The sequence below is a fragment of the Microcaecilia unicolor genome, chromosome 2 (genome assembly GCF_901765095.1).
Source record: "Microcaecilia unicolor chromosome 2, aMicUni1.1, whole genome shotgun sequence".
NCBI lineage: Eukaryota > Metazoa > Chordata > Amphibia > Gymnophiona > Siphonopidae > Microcaecilia > Microcaecilia unicolor.
This window is the reverse complement of record NC_044032.1, coordinates 413,133,303-413,152,009: the sequence shown is the minus strand read 5'-3', so window position 1 is coordinate 413,152,009 and position 18,707 is coordinate 413,133,303. Positions and strand designations below refer to the sequence as shown.

General features: G+C 43.1%; 1 protein-coding gene across 1 annotated transcript in view; it reads right to left on the bottom strand.

Annotated features, from left to right (window-relative positions):
- The window catches only part of GRID2 (glutamate ionotropic receptor delta type subunit 2), a 1,142,370-nt gene that overhangs the window by 403,354 nt on the left and 720,309 nt on the right, over positions 1 to 18,707 (bottom strand). The window lies entirely within an intron of this gene.

Here is an 18,707-nt window from a genome sequence, read left to right as displayed (position 1 = left end):
GGGAAAAGAGAGGAAGCGCTAACCCAAGCCACTGGCCGGATTGCTGGGGGGAAAGATAGTAAGGGATCAGGCACAGCTGATTCCTTACTATATTTCTGTGAGCTTTATCAGGAGTAGCCAGTCCTCGTCATCACCTATGTCAATATTTGAGAAACCCAGTATCGCCCCAGTTTGCAGAGTCAGATCTACACATCTTGAATCAGGAATTGTCACCTAATGAGGTATTGGAGGTTATTAAGTAGGAAAAAAACATGTTAAACTCCGGGGCCCACTGGGAGACCCAATGGACTCTTGGCAGAATTTTACAAGTTATTCCAGGATAAAATAGTCTTACCATTAGCTGCATATTTTAACCATGTGATAGAAGATAAGTCATTTTCCCCTAAATGCAAGGAGGAATATAATAATGATTATTCTCAAACTGGGTAAAGATCCCTCCTTAGTGGAATCATATAGACCAACATCTCTTGTTAATACCGAATTAAATATTTGGCAAATATTTTGGTAAACTGCTGATCCAAAATATTGTCCCAGTATATACATACTGATCAGGTGGGTTTTGTACAGGGACGTTAAGCAGTGTGAAATGTTAGATGAGCAGTGTCAGTGCTGTCTTACTGTGCTTTTCATGATATTTCTATGTTTTTGACTAGAGTTAATACTATTCTCTCCTCTGCTCTGGATACTCTCGCTCCTCCTATTCTCTGTCCTGTAAAACGTACCAAACCCCAGCCTTGGCTGACCTCTAGAATCCGCTACCTATATTCCTGTGCCCGCTCTGCCGGAATCCTTTGGCTGAAATCCTGTGCCAATTCTGACTTCATACATTTCAAATTCTTGCTGACCTCCTTCCAGTCTGCTCTTTTACTTGCCAAACAGGACTATTACATCCAGTTGACAAATTCTCTTGGCTCAACCCTCAACGTCTCTTTGCCACACTGAACTCTCTCCTCAAAGTGCCTTCACCTCCAACTCCCCCTTCACTTTCTCCCCAGACTCTGGCTGAGTACTTTCATGATAAGGGTCACAAGATTAAACTTGAATTCTCAACCAGGTCACCTCCACCTTGCCTTCCCTTAGTCCATTCTCTCAACCCTGCAACCCCTGCCTTCTTTTCTGAAATCACTGAAAAGGAAACTACACATCTTCTTTCCTCCTCAAAACTAACTACCTGTTCCTCTGATCCTATTCCCACCCATCTACTTAACACTATCTTTCCTGCTGTCATCCCTTTTATCTGTCATATCCTCAATCTCTCACTTTCCACTGCAACTGTTCCTGATGCCTTCAAACATGCCGTAGTAACACCACTCCTTAAAAAACCTTCATTGGACCCTACCTGTCCTTCCAACTATTGCTCCATCTCCCTCCTCCCTTTCCTATCCAAGATACTTAAACGTGCTGTTCACCATCGTTGCCTTGACTTTCTTTCATCTCAAGCTATTCTTGATCCACTTCAATCTGGCTTTCGCCCCCTTCATTCAACTGAAACAGTACTTGCTAAAGGCTCTAATGATCTGTTCCTGGCCAGATCCAAAGGTCTCTATTCTATCCTAATCCTTCTTGATCTATCTGCTGCTTTTGACACTGTTGATCACAGCCTACTCCTTGATACGCTGTCCTCACTTGGATTTCAGGGCTGTGTTCTTTCCTGGTTTTCTTCTTATCTCTCCCAGCATACTTTTAGTGTTTACTCTGGTGGATCCTCCTCTACTTCTATCCCACTGTCAGGGGGTGTACCTCAGGGATCTGTCCTAGGACCTCTTCTTTTCGCCATCTATACGTCTTCCCTTGGTACTCTGATCTCATCCCATGGTTTTCAGTATCAGTAGTAGTAGTAGTAATTGGGATTTTCTATTTGCTGTTCTGGAAACCCATGGACTGCTTGGCCCTTTCTGTCTTGGGTATGGTGATGGTTTTGTATTGCTCTTCCTTGATGGTTATAATGGTAAATGGAGTGGTTTCTGAGATTTTCCTGCTCCATAGGAGAACACGGCAGGATTGCACTTTTTCTCCCCTTTTATTTCTTTTATATCTGGAACCCCTGCTATGTAAAATAAGAATGAGATGAGGAAATATCTGCTTTACAACAGGGAAATATTATTATCAAAGTGATGGCTTTTGCTGATAACCTCTTACTTTTATTGACTCAGGCCCAGATGCAAGAAGCCTAACGAGCCAGCAACATGGTTTTTATACCAGTTCTAGCCGGTTTAGAGAACAAGGAGTAAAACGAGACATGCACAAAAGGGTTCTCCAAGCTCTTTTTCTATCACGGTAGCAGCTAACAAAAACAGAATACAAAGTTATGCAAAGCTATTATAATGAGCTAATTACTATACAAATGTGCATGCAAAGTGATGCAAAGCTGTTTTCCGAACAATGCACAGAAGCAGCCCCTACCTTTACTGTCAACATTTTAATGTATGGTCATAAGCTGTCGGTACTACCTAGAATGACAGCTGAAACAATGGAGGGAAGAATCAGCCCGTCAAATCATCGGGACCTGAGAATGATTTCCTGCCTTCCAGCACATCAGTTCTGTTTATTTTAATTACCCACTGCTGTGTTCAGAGAAGGAAGATTTGGAACAGTTCTCATGCCCCGATGCTTCAGTAAAGTATGCTGCTTCGGCCCTGGGATCAAAGTGCATCTGGGCCTCAGCCTCTTGATTTTTTACCTTGGGCCCTGCAGATAATTCAACAATTTAGAGAAATTTCCCGATTTAAGTTGAACTTAGCCAAGTGAGACCATGTGAGGAAGACTGATGTGGTTCATTCCAATTAAAGTGGATAAAAGATAAGATGAGGTATCAATTGATATGTAATCCCCTGGAAAATTGAGTTTTGAAATTTCCTCAGGGGATTATTAGACTACTGTGTCACTGGGAGAAGGGAGAGGCAAGCCCAGAGAGAGGTTTACGAAAGGAAGGGTGACAATGAGTGTCATAGCTGGGGTGGAATTTGAATTTTATAAGAATGATAGGATTAGTGAGCAACTGGTCTTTGACTGCCTTCACCCCCGCCAGAACCCATGAAGAGAGGGGGGTGTCCTGGATAGGCCCAATAACCTAAGGCTAAATAAAGAGGAGGTTTTTGCCAACAAAGCATTAACTGGAAAGTGAGGAGTACCCCGGGTGGGTAGAAAGGGTTAACCCAGCCCGGGAGCAGAACAGGAAAGAGCTTGTTTGGTACCAGAGGCAGCAGCTCATGATAGTGCCCCTCTAGAGGAAGGGTTCTGAGTGAGTCCGACAGCTGGATAAAGCCCAGTGGGACTATATACGAATATGCAGGTTCGTTGGGTAAATCTTTTATCTGTACCCATCTTCACTGTGAACTCTAAACTGTTACTTTTTATCTTGCTGCAACATATGCCTGGAATAGACTTCCTCAATCAGTATATCAAATTCTGGCTGTCTTCAAATCTAGGCTAAAAACATCTTTTTCAGGCTGCTTTTAACGAGTGGAGGAGTAGCCTAGTGGTTAGTGCAGCGGACTCTGATCCTGGGGAACTGGGTTTGATTTCCACTGCAGCTCCTTGTGACTATGGGCAAGTCACTTAATCCTCCATTGACCCAGGTACAAATAAGTACCTAAGCCGCATTGAGCCTGCCATGAGTGGGAAAGTGTGGGGTACAAATACAAAAAAAAAAAAAAAAAAGTACTTGCTGCAGAAAGCACTGCAAATATAGTTGATTGTTCTGCCATAAAGGATGGGTATTTGAGGACTTGCGGTGCTGTAAATATATAAATACCACTGGATTTATACAAAGACTATGATTTATTGGGATTTATTAACCGCCTTTATTAAGAAATTCACCCAAGGCGGTGTACAGTATGTACAGTTTAACATCAAAATTGCAATTTTGTTAACAGCATAACAATAATAAAATGAACAAGTATGACTAATTAAGTAGTTAAGATTTATACCAAAAGTCTTGAACTGGCACAAAAACCTCTTTCAGGAAAATAAAATATTTGGATACAAAAGAAACTGTTTAATATTAAGAAAAGTATGAAGTTTGGCTATCTGCCTGTTCCAGTAATGTTCTGTTTGCATAAAATACAAATCCTGGAGTGGAGAGTTTCTTTGGAGTGAGAGTGAAGTTGTTTTGCTCACAGACTGTTAAAGAAATGAAGTAAAAATGACACTTAAAACCATACGGCCTACCGGGATCAAGCCCGACCTCGGCCTGCACCCAGCTTAGTAAAAATAAAACTTTTGTGCTAACCCTGGTTTGGGTGTTGAACCGAAAAGCTAGTTGGTGCCTGTGATGAGACCAGGGTTACAATGGCATGATTCATTCCAACTAAAATGGATAAAGATAAGTGGGCCTGTTTACTAAGCTGTGCTGTAGGCGTGCTAACCTTTAGCGCACGCTAAACATTAGCGTGCACTAATGCTAGAGAGACCCGTATATTCCCATGGGTGTCTCTAGTATTAGCGCACACTAATTTTAGCATGCGGCTTGGTAAACAGGACCCAAGATTTTATATATATATATATATATATATATATATATATATATATATATATATATATATATATATCAGTTATGGTCCTGATTATCCTTAAACTTACAAGGTAGGATAGCACTTTATAAAATGGTTCTATTCCCTCTCTGGCTTTATGTAATGCAAACCTTTCCATTATGTGTGAAAGAAAAACGTAGGATGTGAAAAACGTGGGATGTTTGACCACGGATACCAAAAGACTGGAGAGATGGATACTTCTAAAACAACCATTTATTAATTAAAAAAGACTCAACACAACCGTTGTGTTTCGGACACTAGGCCTGCATCAGGAGTCTATATATATGAATATATATGAATATATAAAGAATATAAAAAGGACAAAAAACATGTAATCATCCATTATCTAATCGTTTGTTAATGATGGTGAGATTTGAAGGGTAAGAAATAAAAAATAATAAATAATAAATAGAAGTGCAGTTAATCCTAACACTGTGTACTGTGAAGAACGAAAAAGGGTTGGGGGAAAGGGGGAAGGAAGGGGGAGGAAGGGGGGAAAAGGGGGAAAAAGGGGGAAAAAGGGAGAGCGGGTGAAGGGGGGAGGGGAGGCTTAAAAGTGACATTGTAATGAGGGAACATAGTGTAAAAAGTCATTATGGTAATCATGCTGTGGGGAAGATATTGAAAAGTTCCTTAAAAAAATTCAGCATGTGTGATCAAATAGAATATTGTTTGCAAAAGCCAAAAAAAAAAACAGCAAAAAAAACCCCAATAAAACTGAAAAAGCAAAAACGAAAAAACGAAAAAAACAACAACACCGAGCTCTGATGTGATGAAAACTTTGCGAATAGCTAGATTAAGAATATTGAATATGTCCAAAAACGCATAGGCATACTAAAGAGCACTGACCTTTGTAGACGAAGAGCATCTGATGTGTTATACAGAATGGTTCTGGTACTTGTAGAAATGTAATAAATCAATAGAGTTTGCAAGATTAGTTTGCGGGTGGCTCACCAAAACTAAATAATTATTCAGATATCTGTTATCGACTTGTATTTATCACTTTATTTATTCTTTTTTTATATATCTAATTTTTTTATTATATGATCTTTAGTTGTTCATCTTATATATTTTATACTTTATACATATATATCTGTATATTTTTTTTATAGACTCCTGGTGCAGGTCTAGCGGCTGAAATACAACAGTTGTGTCGAGCCTTTTTTAATCAATAAACGGTTGTTTTAGACGTATCGATCTCTCCAGTCTTTTGGTATCCATGGTCAAACATCCCACTTTTTTCTTATACACTTTGTGTTCTTCCGTGAGGCGTTCAAGTTCTCTGCTATACGCGGATTCTTCTGAACCTTTCCATTATTTCATAAAAAGAAAAAATAGGTTCATTTTAATAAACTGCTGTGCTGTCATTTTTCGCACAATAATAATGCTACAATATAATTAGCTGAGTTATGTTTGTTTGTAGGCAGGGGTAGATTGGCATTACCTGATCTTCATAAATATAACATCACATGTTTAATGTGATATATAGGGCTAGATTTTTATTTTTGGCATCTGAAAAATCCTTGTGAAAAAAAATTATGCCTAGGCGTATTCTCTAAAGTACACCTAAATTTTATAGAATAGACTTAAATTTCTGTGTGGTGGCTAGAATACGCTGAGTGGCTTGCCACATGAGTAAATTTGGTTGCATCCATTTAGGCCACGTTTTGCTTGTGTAAATCCCAATGCTCAAATTAGGCGCAGATTGGGTGTATTCTATAATAATGTGCATAGATTCTAGAAATTCCCACATCCTGCCCATGGCCATGTCCCCCTTTTCAACTATGCAACTTAGAATTTAGGTGCACCACATTATAGAATACACTTAATGAGTTGTGTGCGTAAACCTCAATTAATACCAATTAGTGGTGATAATTGCTTGTTAACTTCCAATTAACAGCGTTGATTAACTAGTTATCCAATTAAGTTATGCACTTTGTTATAGAATATGCTTGTTTCTGTATGCATTATCAGGCACCATATATAGAATCAGGGGGATAGTGGATTAGGTTAAGGCCACTCAATTTTATATGCTGCTGCTTTTGGAACAAGAGTTAGCAGATCTACTAAATCTAGATTATGTGTTAAATGCCAAAGCAAGGCACCTGAGACAAGATTTATTTAAATCTTTATCAATTCATCTTATTTGGTAGGGGTGGATCTGGTTCTGCAAATGAATGAATGTAAACACTAGAGTTACTTGTTGCCTTTAGCCGGCAATTTGAATTTACATCCTGTCTCGAGTAGCTGATATTTATGGACTTGGACTAGAGGTAGAGTCTTATGAATGGCTGACATAGGAAATGAATGGCATAAATTATATGTGCATTCAGCCTTACTTAAGAACTTTGCCCCCACAGGCCCCGATGGAAGACCTTTGGGATGGCATACAGGAAACTGTTTTGTTTACTAGAACAACTATGACCTGCCTTACTTTTTACCAGAAAGTAGTAGAAGGCTTTTTCTATCCATGGAGCATGGATCATATTGTAGATAAATGTACCACTGCTCTCATAGAAAAACCAAATAAAGCTGGGGATTAACTTAGAAAATTGTTGAAGAAATTAAAGGAGTTATCCAGAGCAGCCGCTTTTTAGGAACAATATACATTTTTCCTGAAGCTTTATGTCTCTTCTCGGCAAGCATTTTAGGTCGATTTGCTGCACAAGATATATGCTCTAGATGTAATAAAGTTGGAGCTGGGCTAGGCCATATGTTCTGGGACTGTGAAGTCATACAGTTTTGTTGGATGAAGGTGACATTATATTTAAATAGAATACTCCCTTGTCAGTTGCTGGTAAGGACTAACTTTCTTCTTTTTGACAAGGAGGTTGGGCAGGCTTTTTTTGAGGAAGGGAGTACGGTGTCTATGCTTGAGAGCCTGGCTGCTGGCAAAGAAATGTATATTGAAAAACTGGTTGTTACCTAAAGCCCACAGTTTGACTCAATGAGAAAATGAAATGTACCATCTTTTAAGGTTTGAATGGATAGAAGTAAAAAATGCCTTACCTAGACTGCAGTGCTTTATTCAACTGAGCTGGTCACCTCTGAGGGAATTCGCTTCCTCACAGGGTGCATAGTGCTTTGCTAAATAGATAATAAGGAATAAAGTAGCACAGGAAGAAAGGGAATAGGGGGAGGGGAGCTTTGGGATATGGGGCGAGGAATGGACAGGTTCTAGGCAATGGTTTTGGTTCTGGGTATTAGCTGCAGAGAAGAAATAGCCTGCAGTTTACTTTCCCTGAACTGTTTGGACTGCTGCTGCTCACATAAGAAGGAGGAAGATATGAAGAATTATTGGAAAATATGACAGCTTAATATATACATCTTTGTTGCTTCCTATACTCTTTTATAATGATGGCTGAAACCTTTGTTGACTGAATTGTTGGATATATTTTATTTTGCTGGTACAATAAAGATGATTCTTAATATATATATATATATATATATATATATATATATATATATATATATATATATATATATTGTGAGAAGGGAGAGGCTGTCCTACCCTGGTTAGGCCCCTAGAGGGCGCTGTTCCCCTAAAATGTCCAGGGAGAAGGGCTGGGTGAGTCGCTGAAGGGAGCCAGTAAGGGGAGGTATAGCTGGAGGTCGCTAGGACCGGGGAGAGTCCTGGAGGTGGAAACAGGTGCAGCAGGTTATGGGCTGGGTCCTGTTTGGCCATTAAACACTTAATACCCCACCTGAGTGGTGAGGGGAGAGGAGAGCTAGCAGCGGAAGAAGAGAGCTGGTAGCTGAAGCAGGAGGTCCCCATGTGAAGTACTGGCTGAGCCCTTTGGACTGGTGGTGAACTGTGGGCAAAGCAAGGAAGCTGGCTGGGGTAAGAAGGCCCTAGAGTGCCAGGTATAAGAACTGTGTGTTACAAGGACGGACTGGGTGTCCGGGTTACAAGGAAGGACTGGGGTGTTCATGTTACAAGGAAGGACTGAGTGTCCAGGTGCTTAAGCTGGAAGATTGAACTGACTAGGAAGAAATGTTTAAGCTGGAAGGACTGTGTAAGCTTGTAAAAGTGTTTTAAGCTGGAAGAAGTGTGCCCCAGGAAGGGGGAATAAAAGATTTGTAAGAGAATATCCTGTTGGTGAGACCTGACTGTGTTTGCCTTTGAGAAGCAGGTCACCCTGAGCAGAAAGGGGTAGTAGACTAATTTGCATAAAATCTGCATACTGAGAACCAGCTCACACTGAGTGAAAGAGGGACCTGGGATCCTGAGGTGGGAGCTTCATCTTCACAATAGCTTCATTTTCACAATATATATATATATATATTTTTTTTTCCCCCCATTTTCCTGTGTTGGACACCTTATATACTGATTTTCCCAAAGGGGTTAAATTGCTATCAGTGCCCTGGAATATTGTCTGAAAGGAAGTTGACTGTGATTTTAAGAGATAACCAAAAGAGTCTAGAACTGCAAAATCTAACAAAGAAGCAGAACAAATAGAGATTGCTATCAAAGTTATACAACTCAGAGAACTAAAGACATTTTGTGAAACCTTCCATTTTATTTGTTCCCTAGAGATCCTTTTACTAAGCTGTGTGAGGCGCTAACACACACCTAACACATTTTACAATGGCGTACCACATGCATCTTGCAGTAACTGTCAAGTTAGCACTTGTTAATCCAGGCACTAAACATTTTTTGTAATGTTTTATTGGGGGTGGGGGTTGTCAGGGGCAGAGAGTGAGCATTCCTACAGTAATCAGTTAGCATCTCTGCATTACCATGCGCTAATTGATTTGTGCAGAATGATTGTGTGAGACTTTAATTACCTACAAAATAGGTGTCATAAATGCTCATGTGGTAATTGTTATTTTTTTATTGGTCACATGCTAGTGGCACCATCTGTGCATGGCCATTAATATAAAAAATGGAAAATTGGCCATTTTATTGCTTTGGTAAAAATGCCCTTAATGTTCGAGAAAAACCTGTGTAAGTGTATGTGCTAAGGCCAGTTTTTGCCACAGCTTAATAAAAGAACCTCCTAGTTTATTTGATCCACTAAACTGAGCATATGCACCGGAGCAGGAAATCGGGGCAGGCAGTGCTGCACTGAGTATTGCCGTAGGAAGACCTCTGCTGGCGGGGCTTGGGGACCCCATCAGTCCAGGTATGTGGGGTTGAAGCGGAGTGGAAATCAGCAGGTTTTCAGGATATCCACAATGAATATGCATGAGATAGATTTGCATTCACTGCCTCAATAGCTTTCAAATCTAACTCATAAATATTTATTATGGATATCTTGAAAACCTGATGGGACTAGGCATGGCCCAAGGACTGGGTTGGGAATGGCTGCCTCAGATATCTCACTCCCAACATACACCCCACATACATCTACTATTGGGCAGATGATCGAAAGCCCCGCACTGTTCCAAACAGTGCTCTAAAAATAGCGCTGGAACAGCGAAAGGCTTTACTGCCCCTATGATCAGATATAATAGCATGTAAATGTATGCATGCTATTATCTCTGATCATACATAGTCTAGCACAATCATCCCGCACTTGTTTGACAGGTCTGAGCTGTCAAAAGCCCAGACCTGTCAAATATAGGGGCTGGATGTCCATGGGATCACAAGACCCCAAGTACCCCCACCCCATGCCAAGCAAAACAGGGGCTGCTGGTCCGGTGGATCTCCGGTCTCCTTGACCCCTACCAACACAAATTCAGAGGGGGCTGGAGATTTGGGGGGTCTCCAGCCCCCCTAACCCCCTAGCATCCCCTCAGATGTCCCTGGTGGCCCAGTAGATTGCTAGTCAATCTCCTCCCAACTGGTGGTCTAGTGGCCCTTCTCCACACCCTTATATGATGTGAAGCCCCTCCCAGCATATCCCAGGATGCACTGAGCAGGGCTGGACGCTGCAATTTTCGAGGTGGTGCCGATGGAAGAGGAGGGAGGCCACCTCCCTTCTCCAACTGAAGGTAGGGGGTGGGGAAGGGCCGCTAGATCACCAGGTGGGGGATTGACCCACTGGGCCACCAAGGATATCTGAGGGGATGTTGGGGGGTTGGGGGAGGCTGGAGACCCACTGGATTTCCAGCCCTCCCGAACCTGTGTTTGGGGGCATGTCAGTTTTCCTGGGGGGGAGGGGGGGCTGCTGCATTGGGGAGAATGGGGGCCTGCTATATGCAAATGCATGCTGAACAGGGCTCACTATTCCTCCCCAGTGGTCTGCAAACCCTAATGCCAGCTCCGAGCACCAATCTGTGGTGCGCTGGTCGCTGATCATTGGGGATGAATAGGTTTAGCATGCATTTGCATGCTACTTGTGCTAAGAGCCGTGTTTTGCATGCATTTGCATGCTAGTTGCGTTCAGAGCCCGCAAGCACGTTGTTTCACACGCTCGGGGGCTCTGATCATGGGGCGGTAGCAAACGCAGGTGCTAGTATGGCGCTAACAGCCTCTAGCACTGATGTTTGCTTCTGATCATCGGCCCATATGTCAGGTACCTGCCCACACAACCTACATACAAACCCCCCAATCTATGCACACTCCTACTGCTGATATCCACACACACAATACCTCTCATTTTCCAAGCCTCCCTCCCCTTCCACTCTTTGACTGGAGCTCTGAGGACCTCACTGCTTTGGGAAACCTGGGATTGTAAGGGCCCATCTGAATTTTTCCACCTAGGGCCCAATCAATCCTAGCTACAGCATTGCTCCAGAAGCTATGTTGTCTTAGATTTATATATTAACACACTGTGGTTTATTAATTTTGATTTTTTTTAACTCGGTGGCATTGTATTACCCACACAATAGAAATTCAATCATTTTGAAATCCTGGACAGTATGGCTACTCAGGGAAGATGGGGCTTAGGGGGAAAGGGGTAGGTTGGCTACACATATGATGTCGGGCTGCTACAAACTGCTGGCAGAGTCATGCAAAATAATGAAAAATCCAGTATATTAAATTAAATACATTAAAAAAAAACCCCAAATAAAATTTCCCAAGACAAAGATCAATGATAGAAACATCTCAACTGGCAAATGTTTTAGATTTGTATTGCTTTTTTTTTTCTTAAATCCAGCAACAGCTGCTGCTTTAAATGACAACCCTAGACAGTCTTTCCTATAAATACGCCCTAAGAAGCCTATCACAGTATTACACTAAGAACCAAATAAATGCAGTTCTACTTTAGATTATAGCACTGCTTTGTCCAGATAAGATAACATGGGCCCTGCAGCAGGATTTATCATCTTGAGGTTGCAGACTGTTGCCTCATACCTACAGTGGTTTGGAAATACTTTAATGAGCTAGTGTTTAAGCAGGGTGACCTTGCAACTTCCAATCCCTTGATTTATAGACACTTTTGGCAGAACATGGTAAATAGCATCTAACTCTCTCTTTTTCCAGGCTTATCACATTTTGCATAGCACAAGCATTTGTCCCAATCAGATAGAGGAAGGTGTCCCTATCAATTACTATTACAGCGCAAATAAATTTATTCACTAACAGAAGTTATCTGCTCCCTAGGTATGCTTGAAAATCACATAACTATGACCTCTTTGGTTCTTACTCAAAAAGACAACCCCACTGAATTCAGTATCAGGAAAAGTAAGAAAAACAATCATTAGAAATCACTTAAGAATGGATTGGCCATTTATTATTATTTTTTTTTTAACTTGCTGGTGAATCTCTATCTGAATTCAGATCAGATTTGGGTTGTAACAAACCACATGCACCTACTAGACAGATACTGTGGTTGCCATCACAGGAGACTTATACTTGATGCAACTGGTAAGTTTATTAGGGTTGGTGATCACCAACGGCTTCTGAACTAGAGGAATCAGTTGTATAGTAGCAAACCGCTTTATTGATCCTTTTGACATAACAAAACAGAAAAGAACAAAAAAAGATTCCAAGTCCTGTTCTGATCCCTTTGCACGATGTTTATCAAATGTGGAATTTTGAATGTGGAAATGAATATACAATTTCACTGTATATTCATATTTTAGTCCTATTCTAATAAAAAAAAAATCACAGAGAACATAACATAATCAGATACATTCCCCTAAAGAAAACTTGGATTTAGGAACACAGATTGTATAGTACCCCTTACTGCAGGGCATAAGAAACCCCAGGCTCCAAGGTATCATATTAGAAACAGGAAGTACTTACTCTCTGCTGGTGATCAGAGCATACCACAGACAGGCAGAGCAGCAACAACAAAACCACAAGCTCCCACAGCTCTGCAGGAGATTTAGAGATACCAGGCAAGTAAGAGAAAGGGGCTGATGATAGGCAATAGGGGTGGGAGAAGCTTCTGATGCTCGGGCTGGGGATGGGAGAAGGGGCAGGTGCAAAGGGGTGGAGATGGGAGAAGGGGGCTGGGGGATCATACAAGGTTTGGGTGGAAGAAGGAGCATCATACTGAGAGATGATGGGGGTAGCATAAATAGGGTTACCGTATTTGCAGGACACAAAAAATAACATGTTGCTCTGCCTGTGCCCCGCCACCAGCCCTGCCCCTTCACACAGTCACATTGACCCCCAAGAAAGCCAGTTTCTTTAAGCAGTGAAAATACTGGTAAGTGCAGTGCGTTTTTTGTAGAAAAAAAGGTGCCGGTACTCATTATGGGCGGGGTCATCACATATGGCTCCACCCCTATGATAGCCACACCCAAATTAGCCACACCTCTTTTACCAGTTATGGCGCATATAAACAGACATCAATGAAAATATTATACTAGTATGGGAGAAAAAAATAACGTGATTTTTTTTCATCAGAAATAATTTCTGTAAGCTGTTACAGCTCCAGTATACCCAGTGCAAAGTAAGACAGCAGATGTAAATTCTCAAATTGGACATATTTCAAACACTAATGCCACACCTAGTGAGCAAACAGAACAGGACTGCTGCAAGATCTCCAAACTGGCACAAAACAGAGACAGACCCTCAGTAAATATGTAAACAAGGGACCACAGACCAGTAATAGAGACATGAAGGCAAAACAGTGAACTGGAAACCTCAAGAAGTCAGGTTTTGCATGGACAGCAATAGTAAAGAAAGACACTAAAATGCAAGATATCAGAGATGGGCATTTCTAAAAGCTCCCAAAACTGTGAAAGGAAAGACACTTGAACTCTGATATTAGTATAGTTAACCTCAATATTTAAAATGGCGGAAAAAAGACTTCAGTTGCAAGAGGGCACTATGGGGGTATTTTGAAAGCTGCGCTAATGATTCCTGTGCAGTAATTGAGAGGAAGCCTATAGGAACTGAATGGGCTTCCTCTCATTTACCGCGCAGGAATCGCTAGTGCGGCGTTGTAAAAGAGGCCCCATATGATTAAGTGTCGCAAATCAGCTGTAGATATTTTTCATGAGTCAAAAACCTCCATTTAATATTTTGATGTTTTTATGTTATTTTTAAAATTATTTTGCTTTTTTTGCTTTTTCTTCAATTATATATACAAATATTTCCAAAAGCTGATATATTTCAATTAGTAAATTCAGAATAAAATATTTCTTTCTACCTTATTGTCTGTGCATTTTATTTTCCTAGTCACACTGGTCCAGTGTCTATTTTCTGTTTTTGCAGGATCCCATCTCCGTTTGACATTTCTTCTGTCTCCAATCCATGTACACCATCAATCTTCCCTCTGTGTCCCTATTGGTCCCATCCAGCATCTCCATTTTGTGTCCCTGTCCCTATCCTCCATCATCCACATTCATCATCTGCCCTCTCAGGGTCTCTGTCCTCCCATTACAATCAGCATTTTCCCTCTGTGTTTCTCTGTCTTGCCATCTCCTGCATTTTATCCTGTTTGTTCCTCCCCATCCTACTCCACCTCACTGTGTCCAGCATTGCCCCTGTGTGTCTCTTTTCCTATGCTTTCTCCATGCCCTACATCTCTCCTCTGTCTCCCTGATCCTCCACTCTCCCTCTGTCTTTCCTTCCTCCTGCAGTCCTACGCTGGGGGCCTGTATGTCTTTCTCTCTCTTTCCCCCACCCCCATTTCATGGTCCACTATCGCTTTCTCTTGGGTCTCCAATAAATCTCCCACTCTCTTCCACTCCTTCAATCTGATCTTTATCTCTCTCTCCCACCTCCTCCCCCCCCCCCCGCATCTATGCTGTCTTCCCCAGATCCAACACCTCTCTCTCCCTCCCTCCCTCCACAAATCCAGCGTTTCTCCCCTTTCCTTTCACCCCAGCCTCATGGTCCCGACTGCCGGTGACTCTGATTCTTCTTCTCTTCCCCATGGTCCGAAGATGCTACTAATTTGTCTTGATCACTGAGGGTAGCAACACCGTAGCGAGTAAGGCAGGCTGCCTCTGTCTTCCCAGCGATGCCTCCCGCCCATGCAGAACAGGAAGTTGCGTCAGAAGAGGGTCATGAGGGGGAAGGGGGAGACCGGTCGCTGCAGTAAGAGCAGGTAGGCTGGGTTCTATTTGCTGCCAGCTTTCAAATTGGAGGTGCCTCTGATCAGACACTGCTTTGTCCACCAGCATGGGGGACCTGGGCCCCCAAGGCCCCCCGTAGCTACGCCACTGCAGCCCATCCTCCTCCCAGCCCGTCCTCCTTCTCCACTGCCTGCAGGCACCGGACTCAGCAGCGTGAACGGTGCAGGCAGCGATTGAAAGAGGGTGTCAGCGTTGGAGCCTCCCTCTGCGAGTCCCACCTATGCGGAAACAGGAAGTTGAAACCACATAGGCGGGACTCACAGAGGGAAGCTCCGACGCTGACAGCCTCTTTCAATCTCTGCTTGCATCGTTCGCGCTGCTGACTGAGTCTTTAAAAAAAAAAGTAAGTATGGGACTGAGAGGAAGTGCATGACTCGCGGGGGGCAAAAAAAAGGTGCCGGTATGCCGTACCGTTGCGTACCGACACAAAAAAAGCACTGGGTAAAAGTAACAAAAATGTATTTTTTTCTGTAGTCTAAAATTAGAAAAGATGCACATTTCCAAAAAAGCAAACATTCATGTCTCCCTTTCTTTTCCCTCCCATCCACATGTAGCTTGTCCCCTTCTCTCCTTCCATCCATGTGCAGTTTTTCCCCCTTCTCTCCCTTCCAGCCATGAGCAGCTTGCCCCCTTCTCTCCCTCCCATCCATAAGTAGCTTGTCCCTTTCTCTCTCTCCCCTCTTCTCCCCTCCTGGGCCTATCTTGCAGACCTGGTGGTCTAGTGGCTTCTTCAGGGCAGGAAAGAACCCCACTGTTTCCTGCCTACTGCCGTTGACCTACTCACTGCACTGCTTCTTGAAAATGGCAGCCGAGACTTCAAGCAGAGGCTTTGCAAAACTTTCGCAAAGTCTCGCGAGGCTGCCGTTTGAAGTCTCGGCAGCCATTGTCAAGAAGTAGTGGCAGCATGGAGGTCAGCGGCAGCGGACAGGAAACAGTGAGGTTCTTTCCTTCCCTGAAGAGGCCAAGTATGCAGCAAAACCATTGCAGCAGAGGCGTAGCCAGACCTTAAATTTTGGATGGGCAACTGGGAGACCTGGGTGGGCACATGTACTGTAGTCTGTACATCCCCCCTTCCCCCAAGTGCCAAGTCACAATTTTACAGTAAATACCTGTGCTGGTGGGGATCCTCCAGTGGCAAGAACAGCTCTCTTTCCTTCTTGCTTCAACTCCATGCGCTGCTGCTGCTCTGCCCCTTTGCGCATGCTTGGTTTTCACGCATGCGTAAAAACTGAGTGTGTGTGGCAAGGGGAGGCCAGCACAATGGCAGCATGTATACAGAGCTGTTGGCTGGAGCAAGTAGGAAAGGAAGCTGTTCTTGCCGTCGAAGGACCCTTGCAGCTGGTGAGGGTTGGGGATCCCCACCAGCCGATAACAAGTGTGCAAGAAGTTTGGGTGGGCCTGAGCCCAAAGTGGGTGGGCCTAGGCCCACCTGGGCCCACCCCTAGCTACGCCACTGCATTGCAGTTCAGTTTAGACTGGGCAGGCTGGTTCTGTTTTGGGGGTTGCAGTAGGCCAGGGCCGTGCCTAGGGTCTCTGGCACCCCCCTGCAGACCATCAGTTGGTGGGTGTGTGCGTGCCCCCCCCCCCCGGACCTGCCTTGCTCCAAGGCACGTCTGGGGCACAATGGAGGAAATGGCTGGATTCCCCGGCGCTTTAAATTTACCTCTCTCCGCCTCTGGCTCCGACGTCTGCGCAGCGTCAGTGAAAGCACTGCCTGTCTGACGTCTCTCCACCAGCCTTCCCTTCGCTCATTCGTTCTCTCTGTGTCCCGCCTTCTTCTGACGTCATTTCCTTGAGGGCGGGACACAGAGGGAACAAACGAGCGAAGGGAAGGCTGGTGGAGAGACATCAGTCAGGCAGCGCTTTCACTGATGCTGCGCAGACGTCGGAGGCGGAGCGAGGTAAATTTAAAGCGCCGGGGAATTGGGGATGGAGCGGAGGGGTACTTTTTTTTTTTTTAATACAGCTTTATGGCCCGGCGCCCTTGAAGGCAGGCGCCCCCCTGTGGCGCTTACCACGCTTACTGTGTTGGCACGGCCCTGCAGTAGGCTGTTTACTATACTGAACAATTGCTTGGTTGAATTGGCAGCCTGTGCAATGCATTGAAAAGGTTTGTGATCCTGATGTATAATCCGTGGAGTTTTATAAAACATTTTTACTAATTTATACATATATGCAAATATATTATAATATATTCCCCCCAAAATTAAATTTGACTCCTTCAATAAAAGAAGCTTGCAATTTTCCTATTCATTTGAAAAGCAAAACCATCTGTTAATATCTTTATTAAACTATGAATTCAAAACTCTATCTACACTTCAAAAATTATGCATGAACCCCATGTTGTATAGTTTAAGACACCCAGATATAGAGCAGAAAAGCTACAATTAGCACTTGATATTTTCTCTGCAGAATATATTGATCTAATCTGAACACACAGCTAAGATTAGTTGGCTCTTCAGACACTGAGAAAGTATTTCTTCATGTTTCATGTTGAAAACAAGAGTCAGGCAATCCAATTTAGATATAGAAATTTAATAGATTCACAATATTCAGGTAGTAATAGACCAATCAATACTTTAAACTTTTCTTTTCAACAGTGAATACAGATTTCTAAATTTATGAGCCCCCTTCAATCAACAGTGTCAGTTTATTCAAAGATATATTGTCCCATATGGCTTCCCCACTCAGGAAAAAATTCCTTGTTGACTCAACAGCCCTCTCTAGCCCCTCCAGCCCCCAACTGGGTTCAGGTAAAAGAAAGGCACCCCCCTCTTTCCAGGAAGCCCTACCCCTTAGTAGCAAAATCTCAAATGGTGCAGTCTTTGCCTCCACACCCAATTGCTGACAATCCCAAATGATGGAATCCAACAGGTGCAAGAGTAATCTGCATTCCCGCATGCCCTGCAACTGCCATTTTGAAACATGATTTTTTTTTCTTTTTTTATCCTGAGACCATTAAGAACATTAGTAATTCATAGCTCAGATCAGTTCACTTTCCAGGCTAGATGAATCAGAGGTCTGGTACAGGTATACAGACCTTTCATAGGTTGCTGCTTCATTTCTGGAAAAGGTTGGCTATTATCAAATGCTTTGAAAGTTATTTTATCACCTCCATAAAATGGGTTGGTAATGTGAGCCCATTTTTATGGTACATTTGTCTACAGCATAGGTTGGCTTTACTTTTTCACATTTTTTGCAATCCTAGTAGGGATGTTAGAGACTGCACAGGAATATGGACTGTATTACTTTTCTTACATTTAAAGGTGTTATCATTAGAGGAAGGATGAAACACGATAAAAGCATATGAGAAAGCGTGCAGTACCATTGTCTGTATTGAACTTGTTCCTATTAATAAATATAGATGTTTGGCATTAGGGTTTGAATAATGAACGTTTAATTCTTTCGCACATGGTAATGACATTAATGCATCTTATTTTACCACAGGTCCCATTTTCAGTGGCATACCTAGCTTGGTTGCTACCCCGTCCTCCAGGTGCATCACCACCCCCGCCCTCCCTGCTCCAAGCAGTAAGGGGGTGCACTGAGCAGTCAGGGAGCCACAGTCTACAGGTGTGTGGCTGTCGGCTCTTCCAATCCCCTACCCCCTCTGACGTCAACTTCTTTCTCTGGAACAGGGGACCGGCAGAGCCGACAGCCACACACCTGTAGACTGTGGCTCTGTGACTGCTCAATGAACCTCCACCCAAGATGGACCGCACCCACCGTCAGGGCCGTGCCTAGGGTCTC